The sequence below is a fragment of the Protopterus annectens genome, chromosome 2.part0, assembly GCF_019279795.1.
Source record: "Protopterus annectens isolate FY-2018-M chromosome 2.part0, PAN1.0, whole genome shotgun sequence".
Classification (NCBI taxonomy): Eukaryota; Metazoa; Chordata; order Ceratodontiformes; family Protopteridae; genus Protopterus; species Protopterus annectens.
In genome coordinates this window covers 1,850,060,734-1,850,076,522 of record NC_056728.1, presented here as the reverse complement: position 1 = coordinate 1,850,076,522, position 15,789 = coordinate 1,850,060,734, and positions in this window count along the sequence as shown.

The window sequence follows — 15,789 nt, the reverse complement described above, 5'->3', positions numbered from 1 at the left end:
TTTTCTTTAGGTGGAGCATGTCCATCAATTCTGGGTTGGACATGGCCTTGTATGTCAGGCAGAGATCACCTCCTCTGAGTAGGCAGTATGCAACTGAGTACAGCTGGAATTTCTTCAGTCGAGCTGCATAGGGCATCTGCTTGAGGCCAGTAATACCCTTGGTGAGGTACTTCTGTGGTCTTTTCAGTTGTTGCAGGTGTCTTGTAAGGTACATCCCAAATGGGGCATTGTACTCTATGATGGGTCTGATGAGTGATGCATAGAGGGGCCCAATGACCTCTTTTGATCTGGATGCAAACCCTTTTGTGATTAGGTGGGCCACATAGAAGGATTTTCTAACCACTTTGGCAATGTGATTATCAAAGGAGAGGTTACTATCTACTTGGGTCCCCATATCCCTTATTACGTCTTCCATATTTAGGGGGCTACCACCTATGTGATAGTTTGTGGGTACTTTGTTTTGTCCAAAGGGGATGACTATGCACTTTTGGCGTTTAGCTTAAGGCCATGGTTTTGACACCAGGTATCTTTCTCAGTGAGACCCTTTTGAAGGATGTCTGTGCCAGCTAGAGAGTCAATTATAGCCCCTAATTTGCAGTTGTCTGTGAACTTGGTGAGCCATAATCCTCCTGTGCTTGCCTGTACCTCTGAGAAGTATATGCTGAACAGGAGGGATCCTAGGACTGAGCCCTGGGGAACGCCACTTGTAACCGGTTTAGAGTCAGCCCTAGCTCCCACAACTCTCACCATGTGGGTTCTGTCCATGAGCCAGTTGGCAACCCATCTTGTGACATAGAGGTTTATGTTCAGGCTGGTGAGCTTGTCTATAATACCTGAGTAGGGAATGGTGTTGAAGGCCATTGCGAGGTATAGGTAGGCTGTGTGGACCACCTTTCCCTCATCTATAGACTTGGTAACTGTCTCAAAGAAGTCCACCAAGTTTAGGAGGCATGATCTGTCCTTAACAAAGCTGAACTGGGTAGGGTCCAGTGTTTGGAGGTTCCCAATGTCTCTGTTAATGAGATCCATGATGATGCACTCCATAGCTTTGCAGACCAAGCTAGTCATGCTTATAGGGTAATAGTTCCCGGGGTCCGTTGTGGCTCCACCTTTGTGGAGCGGAATAACCATTGCTGTGCACCACTCTGTGGTCAAGTAGCCTGTGGAGAGGCTGAGTTTAAACAGTGTGTTTAGGTGAGGGGTTAGTTCATCTTTGAGCTCATGTAGAATGAAGCCTGTACACCGTCCGGTGCCATTGATGCTATGGTTTTGGCTTTGGAGAGGGCTGTTTTAACCTGAGTGTCTGTGATTTCAGGGCACTACATTCTTCTGGTATAGTTATGGGCCCTTTTGGGGGTGAGAGAGGGTGAAGTTTGCACTGAACCTCTCTGCCAGGATGTTGGCTATATCGGTCGGTTCAGTGTATTTTGTGCCATTCTGCACTAACTCTGAGCAGATTTGAGAATTGCCACTTAGATTCTTGACATAGCTAAAGAATGCCTTGCAGTTATCTTTGGAGTCCATGGTAATTTTTCTTTTGAAGCTAGCCTTGGAAAATTTTATGAGGGAACATAGTTTCTGGCTGATAATTATCAGGGATTTCTTCCCTTCTTAGGATTTTACTCTTTTCTGCACTAGTTTCCTCCTTCTATTGTATAGCTTGTTTATGGCAGGGGTCCACCAGTCTGGTTTCCTTTTCTTGGAGGAGTGAGTCTTGGTTTTGTTTGGGATAGCATGATCCATGCATTCTTGTAGGTGCCTGTAGAGTGCATTAGTAAAGGATTTTGCAGCTTGGACAGCATTATCCTTTAGTATGGGGGCTTTGAAACTTCCCACCTCGGTCTTAAGTAACGTGAAGTTTGCTTTTGAAACGTTTTTCACAGTGGTTTCTTTGACCGGCGGTGGAGGTGGAATGTGGATATCCAGAGTGATTAGTCTATGGTCAGATCTAACCAATGAGGGGTTGACGTCCGGTGTGGAACACTGGTCGCCCATGTTGGTGATGACCAGGTCCAATATGTTGTCACCTCTGGTGGGGGTGTTGACCAGTTGATCCTGGGCATTTGAGTTAATAAATTCTAGCAAATGTTGGGCAAGGGTGTTTGTACTTGAGTAGATATCCCAGTTAATGTTTGGGTAATTGAAATCACCCAATATCAGGGTGTTTGGTAGGACTGTTATGTTTCCCAATGTTTCCAGGAATGTGGAGTGGGGGTCCTGAGACATGGTGGGTGATCTGTAGCAAGCTAGAATTTAAATAGCAGTTTTGACCATTGTTAGTTGCACGTGGATGATCTCTGAAGCATCATGCTGTGCCACTAACCTGGAGGTGTGGATATCCTAAATAAATATGGATACTCCCCCACCTTTTGTATTTTGGTCCGGGTTTTGTGGCATAAATGTATGGTATGAGTTGTAGTCTGGTAGTGCTAGGGTGCTCTCTGGAGCCTTAAACAAGGTTTCTGTTACTGCACATATTACGATTTTCTCCATACTGAGGAGTGCCTCACATGCATGCATTTTGAGGTTTAGACTTCTGGCATTGAGTAGCATTTCCCTCAGTTTTTTGTTACTTGCTCTATTTTCGGTGGTGGGTTTGTCTTTTGAGCCTTGCCTAAAAAAGTCACTATGGGGGTGGCAAGAGCCTAGGCCAGTATTTGATAACCTAAGGGTGACAGGTGCAAGCCATCTCTAGTGAAGCAACGTGGCTTGTCGAGCATGTCATCCCAGGCTGACAGACACTGGATCACCTTTGAATGACACCAGAAGCTTAGACAATTGTTGAAATTGATATTTTTTCTCTATACCATGAGGCAGGATGCTACTCAGGGTCAGGGTCATACCAGCCTGGGCTACATGATCAGAGAGGTCCTCCATGTCTCTTTTCATATAGTCCAGTGAGGTACGACTCAGCTCATTCACACCAACATAGACAATGACAGAGTCATATTTGTACTTATTCTGGAATGACCTGAGTGCTTGTGTTATGTGGCAGATCCTGGCACCCGACAGGCAGCTAACAGTAACCTTCTCCTTGTTCGGCCTAGTGAGTGGGACATCAGTGTGCCTGACTATAGAGTCACCTATTACTAGTGTGTTGGGTATGTTATTTTGCCTTAAGGGCTGTGATTGCATGGCACACTGGTTTAGTGAAGTATGTGTTTCATGGTTTGTGTTGGGGGGTGGAGGTTGCTTGGATGTCTGCTTTGGAGGTCTCTATTGCTTTTGCAGATTTTTATTTAGAGCCTCCGAGTATGTTTTTGTGTATTTATGTGTGTTTTTTGCCGGTGCTGGTTTCATAGGTATATGTGAGACTGGTGGTGTGATGCAAGTAATTTCCTTCTCCTCTTGACTGCCTGGTCCAGTCTTGGGTTGAGAGTGCTTAGCCTCCAGTTTGGCTGTATAATTGCATCTCTCACATGTATTAGTGTTTGGTGGAAGGAGGAGAGGGTTGTCTGTGTACATGAGGCAATTGTAACATTGCCTCAAAATGCCCAGATTCACCAGTTGGACCAGAGAGAACACCTGAAACTGCCCTTTGGACATGCCTGGATAGGTACAGTGACGGGATGAGACGTGAATGGTTTGAGTGCTTAAGTTGAAAGTTTGTCTAGTTCCAAGGGAAAAATTGAAGAGTAAACTTTGTGGAGCCGGGAATAGTTATACCCTATCTAACTGATGCTGCTCGGCATGCAAAACCACTCAAATACGGGTTTTATAGCAGGGAAATGAAAGAGATAGAAATTAGCCCAAAATGGCCAATAAACTACTAATCTCTGTGCTGAAACCACTCCTCCAGGGACAGATCGGCTGCTAAAAGCTCCCTCTCTCACAGTGAACAGAGAAACTTCCTTCTATCCAAGTAAGGTATGGGCAAACACAGAAACTTGTAACACAGCCCTGAATTCAGCAGTAACCTAAAAACTGGACTATACTTGCTTAGAAAGGCAGGAAAACAAGTACATATATATATATATATATATATATATATATATATATATATATTTTTTTTTTTTTCATAAAATAAAGCAAATAAAATAAAAAAAAAACACTTTAAATCACAGAAATGGCTATCACACTTGAATGTGAAGCCTACAACAGTTAAACATGTAATTTAAACACAAAAACGACCTTGCTAAAGTGCAGGCAGTAAAATAAGTACAATATGTAGCTAAAACAACAGAGAAACTTCCTTCTATCCAAGTAAGGTATGGGCAAACACAGAAACTTGTAACACAGCCCTGAATTCAGCACTAATCTGAAAACTGGACTATACTAGCTTAGAAAGGTGGGAAAACAAGTATATATATATTTTTTTTTCAGAAAATAAAGCAGATACAATAAAAATACACTTTAAATGCACATAAATGGCTATCGCACTTGAGTGTGTAGCCTACAACAGTTAAACAGGTAATTTAAACACAAAAATGACTTTTTTAAAGTGCAGGCAGTAAAATAAGTACAATATGTAGCTGAAACAAGCTTTTTAAATCAGAGAAACTGTAGACAATCTGCGTTTTAGGCAGAATTAGCTAAAGGCAGCAAAAAATGCAGAAAAATGATACTTAATCACTCCAAAGTCTGTCTTTTGTCTCTCTGCTGCTGTAGAACTCTGCAGGGCACCAGGCAGGAGCTTGCTGAGCTGTATACTAGCCCAAAAACATAGAAAATACGGGTTTTATAGCAGGGAAATGAAAGAAACAGAAATTAGCATAAAATGGCCAGTAAACTACTAATTTCTGGGCTGAAACCACTCCTCCAGGGACAGATAGGCTGCTCAAAGCTCCCTCTCTCATTGTGAACAGAGAAACTTCCTTCTATCCAAGCAAGGTATGGGCAAACACAGAAACTTGTAACTCAGCTCTGAATTCAGCACTAACCTGAAAACTGGACTATACTTGGTTAGAAAGGCGGGAACACAAGTATTTTTTTTTTCAGAAAATAAAGCAGATACAATAAAAAAAAAACACTTTAAATGCACAGAAATGGCCATCACATTTGAGTGTGTAGCCTACAGCAGCTAAACAGGTAATTTAAACACAAAAACAACTTTGTTAAAGTGCAGGCAGTAAAATAAGTACAATATGTTGCTGAAACAAGCTTTTTAAATCACAGAAACTCTAGAAAATCTGCGTTTTAGGTGGACTTAACTAAAGGCAGCAAGAAAATGCAGAAAAATGATACTTAATCACTCCAAAGTCTCTCTTTTTTCTCTCTGCTGCTGTAGAAGTCTGCAGGGCACCACGCAGGAGCTTGATGAGCTGTATACTAGCCTAAAAACCTTGCAAATGCAAGTTTTATAGCAGTGAAATGAAAAAGATAGAAATTAGCCCAAAATGGCCAATAAACTACTAATTTCTGGGCTGAAACCACTCCTCCAGGGACAAATAGGCTGCTCAAAGCTCCCTCTATCACAATGAACAGAGAAACTTCCTTCTATCCAAGTAAGGTATGGGCAAACACAGAAACTTGTAACACAGTCCTGAATTTAGCACTAACCTGAAAACTGGACTATACTAGCTTAGAAATGAGGGAAAACAAGTATTTTTTTGTTTGGGGGGGGGGGTTATTTTTGTTTTGTTTTTATTCAGAAAATAAAGCAGATACAATAAAAAACACTTTAAATGCACAGAAATGGCTATCACACTTGAGTGTGTAGCCTACAACAGTTAAACAGGTAATTTAAACCCAAAAATTACTTTGTTAAAGTGCAGGCAGTAAGATAAGTACAATATGTAGCTGAAACACACTTTTTAAATCACAGAAAATCTAGAAAAAATGGCATTTTAGGTGGAATTAGCTAAAGGTAGCAAGAAAATGCAGAAAACTGATACTTAATCACTCTAAAGTCTCTCTTTTGTCTCTTTGCTGCTGTTGAACTCTGCAGGGCACCAGGCGGGAGCTTGCTGAGCTGTACACTAACCCCAAAACCTCACAAATGTGGGTTTTATAGCAGGGAAATGAAAGGGATAGAAATTAGCCCAAAATGGCCAATAAACTACTAATTTCTGGACTTAAGTGGCATTGCACTGAGGTAACTGCAGCAAAAAATAGCTGTTCACCATTGCTTGGCATTGGTGTAAGAATGCAAACTCCATGCAAACATAGAGACCAAAAAGTGAAAGGCCCCATTGCTGTCTTTGTTAATTATGTGTGTTGTTTGTGATTCTATTCTTTGACCAGATTAAAGGTGTTAAAATGGGGTAGGTAGGAAAGTAGCAAAATGGGGGGCAAACATGGGAAGAACAAAAGGAAAGCAATATATTAATATGCAGGAGGGAGGTAGGAAATAACCATAGCTTTCCATTTCTTCACAAGTGTAAAATGAAAATATGCATAGAATATTAGTTGAATTTGGACTGTCACCTCCACAAAGAGGGGTTACAACAATGCAATCATGTTCTAAGGCCAATTGGACCAAATCAAGTGTGTCAAGAAGATACATGTGCAAAGTGGAGAGCTATGTATAAGGTAATACGTTTTCGTGGGACAGGTACATCTGTTTGTTTTTTTTAATTCAGTAAGAGAGGAATGTTGAGAAACGGATGCTGGTATTTCTGGGTCAGGTAAGTTTGGTAGGTGAGGAAGCAGATGCAAACAAACATGCCAAACAAGAGAAGACACAGGGATGGTGAGGGACACAAAAGGTTGAGGGACCCCATAATTGGGGTTAGGAAGGGGACAACACAAGCCCATACCCATTAAACATGGGGACAGTGAGAATCTAGTCCTCACAAACAGGACTGTCATCACCATCCCCTTACACCACTGGCTGCGGGAGTTCTTGACATCTCTTCCTGCTATGTACCATAAGGGAGAGCAGCCTCTCTTTCCAGCACAGGCATGCAGCAACAGTGCTATGCATGACCCTATACACCAACCCTGGAATCTCCTGGTGGGTGATAAAATCCCCAACTCTGCTATTACTCTCAGAGGGTACCACAGCACCAGCTGCCAGGATAGTGCTACCTGAGGGTGCAGGTACTGCAGGGCAGCAGAGGCAGTACTGCCAGGTTGGGTTTCAGATGTGCTGGGTGGCAGTGCCTGAGATGGTGGAGCCACTAGGCAGGCAGAACCACTGGGACTGGCCTACCTCCCTGTGCTGTAAAGCATTTAGTGATTTGTTAGAGGCGGATGACATGAAAACATTTTGATTACAGATAATAGAAAAAAAGTGCTAAGGGTTAGGATGAGAGGAAAAAAAAGAAATAAAAATTAGTACCACCATATGGGACATACAATGCAGTATCACAATGATACAACTATTTTATCTGAAGTTTTGCATTTAAGTATACTTTCTAACAACTACAAATTATAATTGCAGATTGCTCAAAGTAATCCTTGCAATTTGCAGATATTGCACATATGCTTGGTCCAATTATACAGATTAAAGTTAACAGTAGGGCATTTATGCCACTTGTGTAGAATTGAATTTATGTAATATTATTAAAGAATCGTGCTATTTTCATACATGTTACGTGTGGTAGTTGAACCCATAACATTTGACTACAGTCTTACACTTGACTCCTAAAGTTGGCTTGTGCTACAGCCCAATGCATGCATACTTGCTTTTAAGGTTAGGATATGCTTGCTTACTTTGCTATTACTGTATAGAAAATAATGTTTTTTTTTTTTACTTAAAAGCTACAGCAATATTTATCTTGTGCTGCATACATACCACTAGCTTCCCTCAGTCTCTCTAGACACGCAGCATGAGCCTGCCTATTCACATTGATTTCTGAATTAGCTGAGAAAAGAGAAGAGAACAGAAGAGCATCATGCATACCAGTTTTGCCTATATTTAGCTTTCTATTATACATTCTCTTTACTAGCATACTTACACAGTTATGGGATGTTCAGCCACTGGTATAGTGTATTCCTCTTGTGCCTTTTTAGGTCATTAAAGTTGTGCCTGCACTGTTCTCCAGTATGTGGAATACCAGTTGCACTGGATACAGCCCTGGCCAGACTATTCCAAGCCTCAGACTTGTACTGGGGGAGCTAGTATAGTCCCCCCATGAAAAAGCCTTTGGTTATGGTGCTTTACCAGGAGCCCAATAAAGATTATTAACTCCTCAACACACTACCTCTACACCCTAAATTAAGCACCTTCCCCACTAACACCACACATGTCAAACTAGAAAACAGTGCAATAGCAAATAATTATTTCCCACCAATGCATGCTATTATGTTTACTGGTAGTGCACAAACTCAGGCAATGATATCAATCATGTGTTTCTGATGTTAAGCAGAGTGCAACAGTGCCAAACAGAGAGGAAAGCGTTTTTTAAATTGGGAAGGTTAACATGATAGTTGGCATTAGTTTGAGGGATGGTTGCTGCTGTAACTGTTAAGTGATTTAACTTTGCAGACATGTACAAGTTATGACATGGCACATTTTTGGTCTACCTTTACACACTGATAAAATTATTTTTTACAATGTGGGATTCAAACCTATGCATAAGGGAGAAAACAGTTTCTTTTTCAGTGGTAATTTTTCATCCTTGCCACAGAAAAAGTGCTTCTCAGACATACTCACTATTTACATATAAATGCACATGACAGAATGAGGGGTTAATCATATATGTGTGTCACCTCACAATGTCCTGGTTTATACATTCATGCATGTGTATGAGTCTTATTGAAGTCTGAATGCAATCCAAGGCCTGAGAACACAATTATGATTACAGAAACATCAGTCAGTATACACTTAGTCATACATCTCAACCTTCAAAAACACAGTAAGCATGTTTTTATCCCTCATATGTATAATTAATATGAGCTCAACTGCTATACATAGTTATTGTTATTTATAATTATGTTTAAATTGTTATAAGTGATATTTAATATAAAGTAAAATAGAAGAACAGTAGAAATGTCTGAAATTTCCTGTATTAGAACCCAAATGAAAAAAAAACAAGAAAAACGTAGCCAAGCTACAGTTTTCACTGTGTGATTCCTTCAAACCTCTTGTAAAAGAGGATTATGGAATATATGCAAATGACCCCTTAAGGACACCAGGTGTTTCAGCTATATGTCTGTTCAGAATTGTCCGTGACTTTTTCTTTTTAAGTTGATCAATTGACAAATTTAGGCCAATAAAGCCAAACCCCACTAGCTGTGCTCATGCATGTTTCAGTCTTCTTATGATATCATCAGCACAGTCCACTTAAGTAGTATTAACAGTAAAATAGCATGTCTTTTATTGGTTTACCTATAATTCCAAAAACACCAACATTAAAACATTTAGCCAACACTTTACTCAACTGAATTTGCAAAATTTTACAAAAAAATCTTGTAATCAATATTATTTTAGGCCAGCAGTCTGTAGTTGTTAATATCCATTTTATCACCTTTTTTATAATTTATTTATTTGTTATTTATTAACCGGGAGAGCCGACTGAATATTATCCCTTTTTCTGCGCAGGCCTGTGGAGAAAAGCTCCATAAAAAGAAGTGAAACAAAATAGTAATAATCAAGATTATACAATGATTATACAAAGTTTAAGTACAGTTGTAAATATAAAGTACTGAAGAAATATTACTTACAAACAGTAAAGTATAAAGTTAAGGTACCATATGTCAGTCTATAATAGGATACAATTGTACAGACAAACAAAATAAGTGAATGTGAAAGTTAGACGACAAACAGATAAGAACTTAGGTTAAAAAGTGCAATGGTAAGACAGTGAAAAAAAATAGTGATGGGACAAGAGAGTTAGGTAAGGTTTAGACAATGGCAGATCCAAGAGTCCTGTAGATTTTCTTTTAGCGCTGTTTTAAATTCATAAGTGTTAGAGAGAGTTCTTATGGATGATGGCAGTTTATTCCAAATAAGGGCAATTGAGTAACTATATAAATGTTGACCAAATGACATTTTAGATTTGTAAATGTTTAAGTAAAGTAAATAAATAAAACAAGTAACACCATCACAAACATGTGATGACAAAGACACACTACTAGACCATTCATTCAACACATATAAAAACATCTTTCCAGCCCCCCTTTCTGACCTGTCATTTCATCCCCTAGGTGTGTCACCGAAGGGATATCCTTGGTCCTTGATTTCTTGTTGAACCCAGTGGTTCAACGGATGGAATTTTATATTAAGGATTCATGGGATTTTTTTAAACAAATTCAGGACTTTTAGTATGGAATATGGTTTTAGTTCCAGTGGAAATGTTATGTTTACAGTTGACCTCAGTTTTTTATTTACTAGTATACCCCATGACTTGGGGATTGATTTTACTAGGCAGTTTCTGACTGTTTGCTCATTTTTCAGAGTATGACATGTATGTTTGTAATGTATTACTGAAACGTCTTCTTCACAACAATTACTTTTTGTTCAATAAAGTGGTCTATAAGTCTGTAATCAAGGGGGTGGCCATGGGGTCTGATGCAGCCACCACATATGCTAATATAGCTCTAGGATGGTGGGAACAAAAGGTTTTGAAATCCATTATGTCCAAGCATAAAATTATTTTTTATGCCAGATTTGCTGATGACCTGTTCTTTGTCACTGAGGGGAAGAATGAACATGTTCAAATGATGGTTAATGACATGAATGAACAAACTGAATGTTTAAGGTTTATATTGGGTAATGTAGGCTTGGAGGTTAGTTTTTTAGATATAACCATCAAGTGGAATTTAGATTCATTGAAATTTAGTAGTGAGATTTTTAGTAAAAGTACTTTTGTTAATAGTTATTTGTAGTATTCTAGTAACCATCCCATTCATATGAAGAATATTATTCCCAAAGGGCAGTTGATACTTGCTTCTAGTATGACCTCAGATTATTTGGTTTTTGAAAAAAGGGTCACCTGTATCATCGGTTTAAGGAAAGAAGGTACAATGAAGGAGTGTTATCTATACTGGCAGATGAAATTAGGTTGCATAGGAATATTGATTTCCCCCCTATTTTGAAGTTTGGATTGGTTGTCAAAGAAAAAAACTTATTTTACATTTTTTTTGATCCTGTTCCACTTGTCCAGTGGATTTCTTACTTATTTGTTGGTTTGGCCGCTTCATCCCTTGGGAATCTGGTTGTGGTTTGCATATAAAAACATTTGCTAAAATACAAAGAGAGAGATTTATTAAAAGTATAAGGAATCACATCAGTACCAGGAGATGAAAATGTAGGAAGAATCTCAGTAATCAGAACCAAGAAACGAAAACTGATGACCAAAACCAAAAAATGTAGAAATATGATCCACAGCAGGAAAAAGGAGTCCAAAGGGTAATGTCAAATAATCAAATTTATTGAGTCACAGAGCAAATCTATCAAGCGCTTTTGCTCAGTGCAATACTGAGCTTTATCAAGATCTTTTTTCTTTTTTTTTTCCTGCTGTGGATCATATTTCTACATTTTTTGGTTTTGAGAATCTCAGTAATAATACTGAGTTTGTTCAAAGCAATCATCTTTTTTAACAAAATATTACTTTACGTAGAAAGATGAGGAAGTTGAGAGAGAAATAATCTCGTATAACCTTTTTAACAAGAAAAGGAAAGATATCTCTCCTAGAACCAGATATAATAAACATATATTCTTATAACAAGACATTCAATCTTTCCTTATTTAAAGAAAGTAAGGTATGCTAAGAAGGTGAAAAAGCATTAAAATGTATTATTAGATTAGAAGAATCTAACTCACAAATGCCTGCTGAGCAATGGTGTGAGCTTTTTTTCTTATTAAGCCAACCATTTCTCAAACATAGAATACAGACACACATGCTGCCAAGAGGTGCAATCAGTATAAAAAGGTACCATAGATAAATAATGATCCCAAAATACCATTTCTTCCTTTTTTCAGTTGTCCATATTCAATAACCAGAAACTCAACCTCTTAATTCTAGGACCTTCAGAAATAAAAGACAAAGCAAAACCAAGTTCAAAAAGCAAAGCAACCTGGCCATAGAAAGACCAATGTAACAAAGTAGAATAAACAAGAGAAAAAACACTTTAAGCAAATAATGAATTTCTGTATGAAAACCTGCTACATGTATAAGTGTTACCTATAAATGAACATAATGTCAAATGTCCATATTGAAAGACATCTTTAAATAGTAATGCATCCTTATGCACCTTTCTAGTAGTGTTCCTTATATGACAATTTAAATACCCCTTTAAAACAATAGGCAGATTCACAGAAGCATATAACTTTATTAAATAATTCTACCCTATCCTGTAGAACAGTAGGCACATAAATAAAAATAAAATGCACCACACTAAACTCTGTATGAAAATCACTTATCACCAAATGTCCAGTAATAATTATATCAGGCGAAATAAAAGTTGCAGTGTATAATATAGGAATATCACAAAAAAGATCTGTATCAAAACTCTATAAGACATAGCAATGCCAGATTGTTTCAACATGTCTTTGTCATCTAGATAAATGTCTAGCATTCAATATGTAACAAATGCAAAATACTAAGGCAGAAAACATTGTCTGTTATTTATTAAACTGTTAGCATTTAAACTTAAGGACATTTATCCTTTCCCTTTTTTGCAGGTTTTTTTTGCCTCTTTCTTTATTGTACTCTTATGTACTCTTTTCACTAGTAGTATAGAGGCATCATGTCCTTTACCAACTTCCCCTGTCTAATCCCTCACTTTAAACAGTATCCTTGTGTCTCTCATCCCCCTTCAGAATCCACAACACTTTTAAGGAAGGCTTCCTTATTATCAGTAGCAAGCATACCAGCACCAACAGCAAGAACAGAAGGGTCAGCAGCATTACCTTTCACCGCTTTGCCATCCAAAACACTAAGAGCAGAAAACATCTTGTGATGAGGACAGCCAAACCAGAAATGCCCATGTTGCTTATATTGTCTATGAAATAAAGGACAATTAGAAGCAACATGGCTAATTTAACCCCAATTTATGCTAATCACAAGCATTAAGGAAATGTGCACAGGAACCACAATAGATATATGTTTTCGGCTACCCTTTTTATAAAACATAAGTCCTCTATTAGCTAGCTATTAATAGTGACAACAATTGGAACAAGCTACAAACTCCTATCAGTGCATTTTAATATAGCCACAGTCTCCCACCCACCATTCCACAAATTCCATTAAACGGGTCTATATTAAAACGCCAAACATTTAAAATGTCGAGTGTTCTAATATAGACCCATTTTTAGTGAACGCTGAAAATATCAAAGAAGTAGAAAACTGAATTCTTTCCTATGGAAAGAATTTGGTTGTCTGTTTCTGTTGCTTTGGTATTTTCAGTGCTCTGTTGGAAAGTTACGAGTCGGGTTCAGGTAAGTGTGCGACTGAGTGCGGGTTAGGTATGCATACGATTGTGTGGACATGAGGTTAAGGACGGGTTAGGTGAGTTAGGGTTAGGGTGCGGGTTAGGTATGTGTGCGATTGTGTGGACATGAGAGTTAGGGCGGGTTAGGTGAGTTAGGGTTAGGGCACGGGTGAGGTGAGTGTGCAATAGTGACGGACGTAAGGGTTAGGGTTTGGGTTAAGGTAAGTGGATAGTTAGTGGTGTGTGTATAGTTTAGTGTAGGGTTAGGTGTAAGATTTTAGGTGTGTGTGTGTGTGTGTGTGTGTGTGTGTGTGTGTGTGTGTGTGTGTGTGTGTGTGTGTGGATTGCTGTTTGTTTGGTGTGCTTGTGTTGTGTGTATGTGTTTTGGAACAGCAAATTTTTTCCCTAGGAAAAAATTTGCTGTTCTTTACGTTTGATGTTTGGTATTTTCGATTGGTAGGATTCGATATTAGAACACTCGACATTTTGAATGTTCTTTGTTCTAATATAGACCCCATTAAACATATAATATAGTTACATCTTAAACAGTCTTACGATAATGAGAAAAGAAATTCCTAACAAGATCACTGGTAGTTTCAGCAGTACAAAACTGCAGCATTATATGATGTTTAGCAGTAAAGTTTATTCCAAAAAAATTAAAGTGAGCCCATGGAGCACATATTGTTCAAATAATTTCAAAAGTCACATCCCAGCAGCTAGCTTTACCCACAGGGATAAAACCTAAACATCAGCAGTGCATAATTTTTCTACCACGAGACGTGATGAACTCAGAGATCATACAAAAACTGATCCAATTTTGCAAAAGCTCAACCGCTACATCAATGTTGGATGGCTGTCAAAGCAATCTAGTGGTACTACCTGAAGAGTAAACCTATTTTCCTTACAAAGATGAGATGTTGATGGAAGATGGCGTTATTTTCAAATGTCCTAAAATTGTTGTTCCTGCTTCCTTACAACATGAATATATCCAGATTTTGCATCATGGTCACCCAGGTTCCGAATCTACCAAAAGAAGGGTGAGCGAACATGTATTTTGGCCTTCACTAGTGAAAGACATTGATAAAGTACTTTCTTCTTGTTCAATAGGAAATAGTACTAAACCACATTTGCAAAGAGAACCACTTCAGCTAAGTCAAGTTCCTGAACTACCTTGGTTAACAGTAGCCACTGACATATTCAAGTGGAACAATCAGCATTACTTAGTATTGGTAGACTCTTATTCAAACTGGTTTGAGATTGACTTACTACCTTATCTAACATCCACTGCTGTTATCACCAAATTGAAACTGCATTTTTCAGTCCATGGTAGTCCACAAAAATGTTATTTCTGACAATGGTACTCAATTTACTAGTCAGTTGTTTCAGTAATTTGCAAGAGAATGGGACTTTGTACATGTTACTAGTAGTCCAAAATATCCACAGTCAAATGGACTATCTGAACGTGCAGTCAAGAGTGCAAAGCAATTACTTGAAAGGTCAAAGTGTGACAATACTGATGTCTTTTTGAATTTACTTAATCTCAGAAACATACCCCATGACGATATACTTGGCTCCACTTTTCAGAGACTTTTATCCAGGCAAACCAGAACAACATTGCCTATTAGTTCCAGTTTATTGAGGCCTAAAGCTAAAAACAGCAGAACCATCACAGCCCTAGAGCCCAATTATTCAGGAAACATTCTATCCAGAAGTCCAGTTTTGATAAATCGAGCAGATTTCTTTGTCCATTGAAAGAAGGAGAGACAGTGAGGATACAAATGGTGAAAGGTTTTGACCGGATTGGTCAAGTAGCAGGAATATGCACTGAGCTGAGATCCTACTTCATAGAATCTGAGGCTGTGGAGTACAGGAGAAATCCTACTTCATAGAATCTGAGGCTGTAGAGTACAGGAGAAACCGCAGGCATCTTCTTCCTGTACCAGAATCGATATTGCAGCATTGTTCCTGTGATACAGAGTCTGGATCTCAGAGCAATCCTGACAATGTTCCTGTTCCAGAATGTTTCTTACCTTCTGATTCCATTCCTGAGGATTTTCACAAAATTCCTAAGGCTGAACATTCAGCAGAAACAGTTCCAGTTGCTAAGTCTAATTCTCAGTTTTCTGTCACACTATTTGGTCGCATGTCCAGACCTGATGTGAAATATACAGAGACTTAGACATAACTGTATATACATACATAGTTCTATATAAATGCATGACAAAAAAGCTATTTGCATGATTTGCATGTCAACTGATATTCTCAGCATCTCATGATCTATTTCTCAAAGAGGGAGGATGTAGACTAGAGTGTGTGATGTGTCTTTAAGAAGCATATCAAGTGATGAACACGCATATATAAATAGCAGGCACGTGCTATACCCAGTGCCATTTTGAAAGTGCAGCCAGAGAGTGAGCATGTGAGAATGAATGCAATTAGTTTGTATATATGTTACCTAAGTTAAAGTTAATGTTACAATCGTGATGTGTTTGACATAATAAAGCCACTTGAACAGAACCCACAAAGACT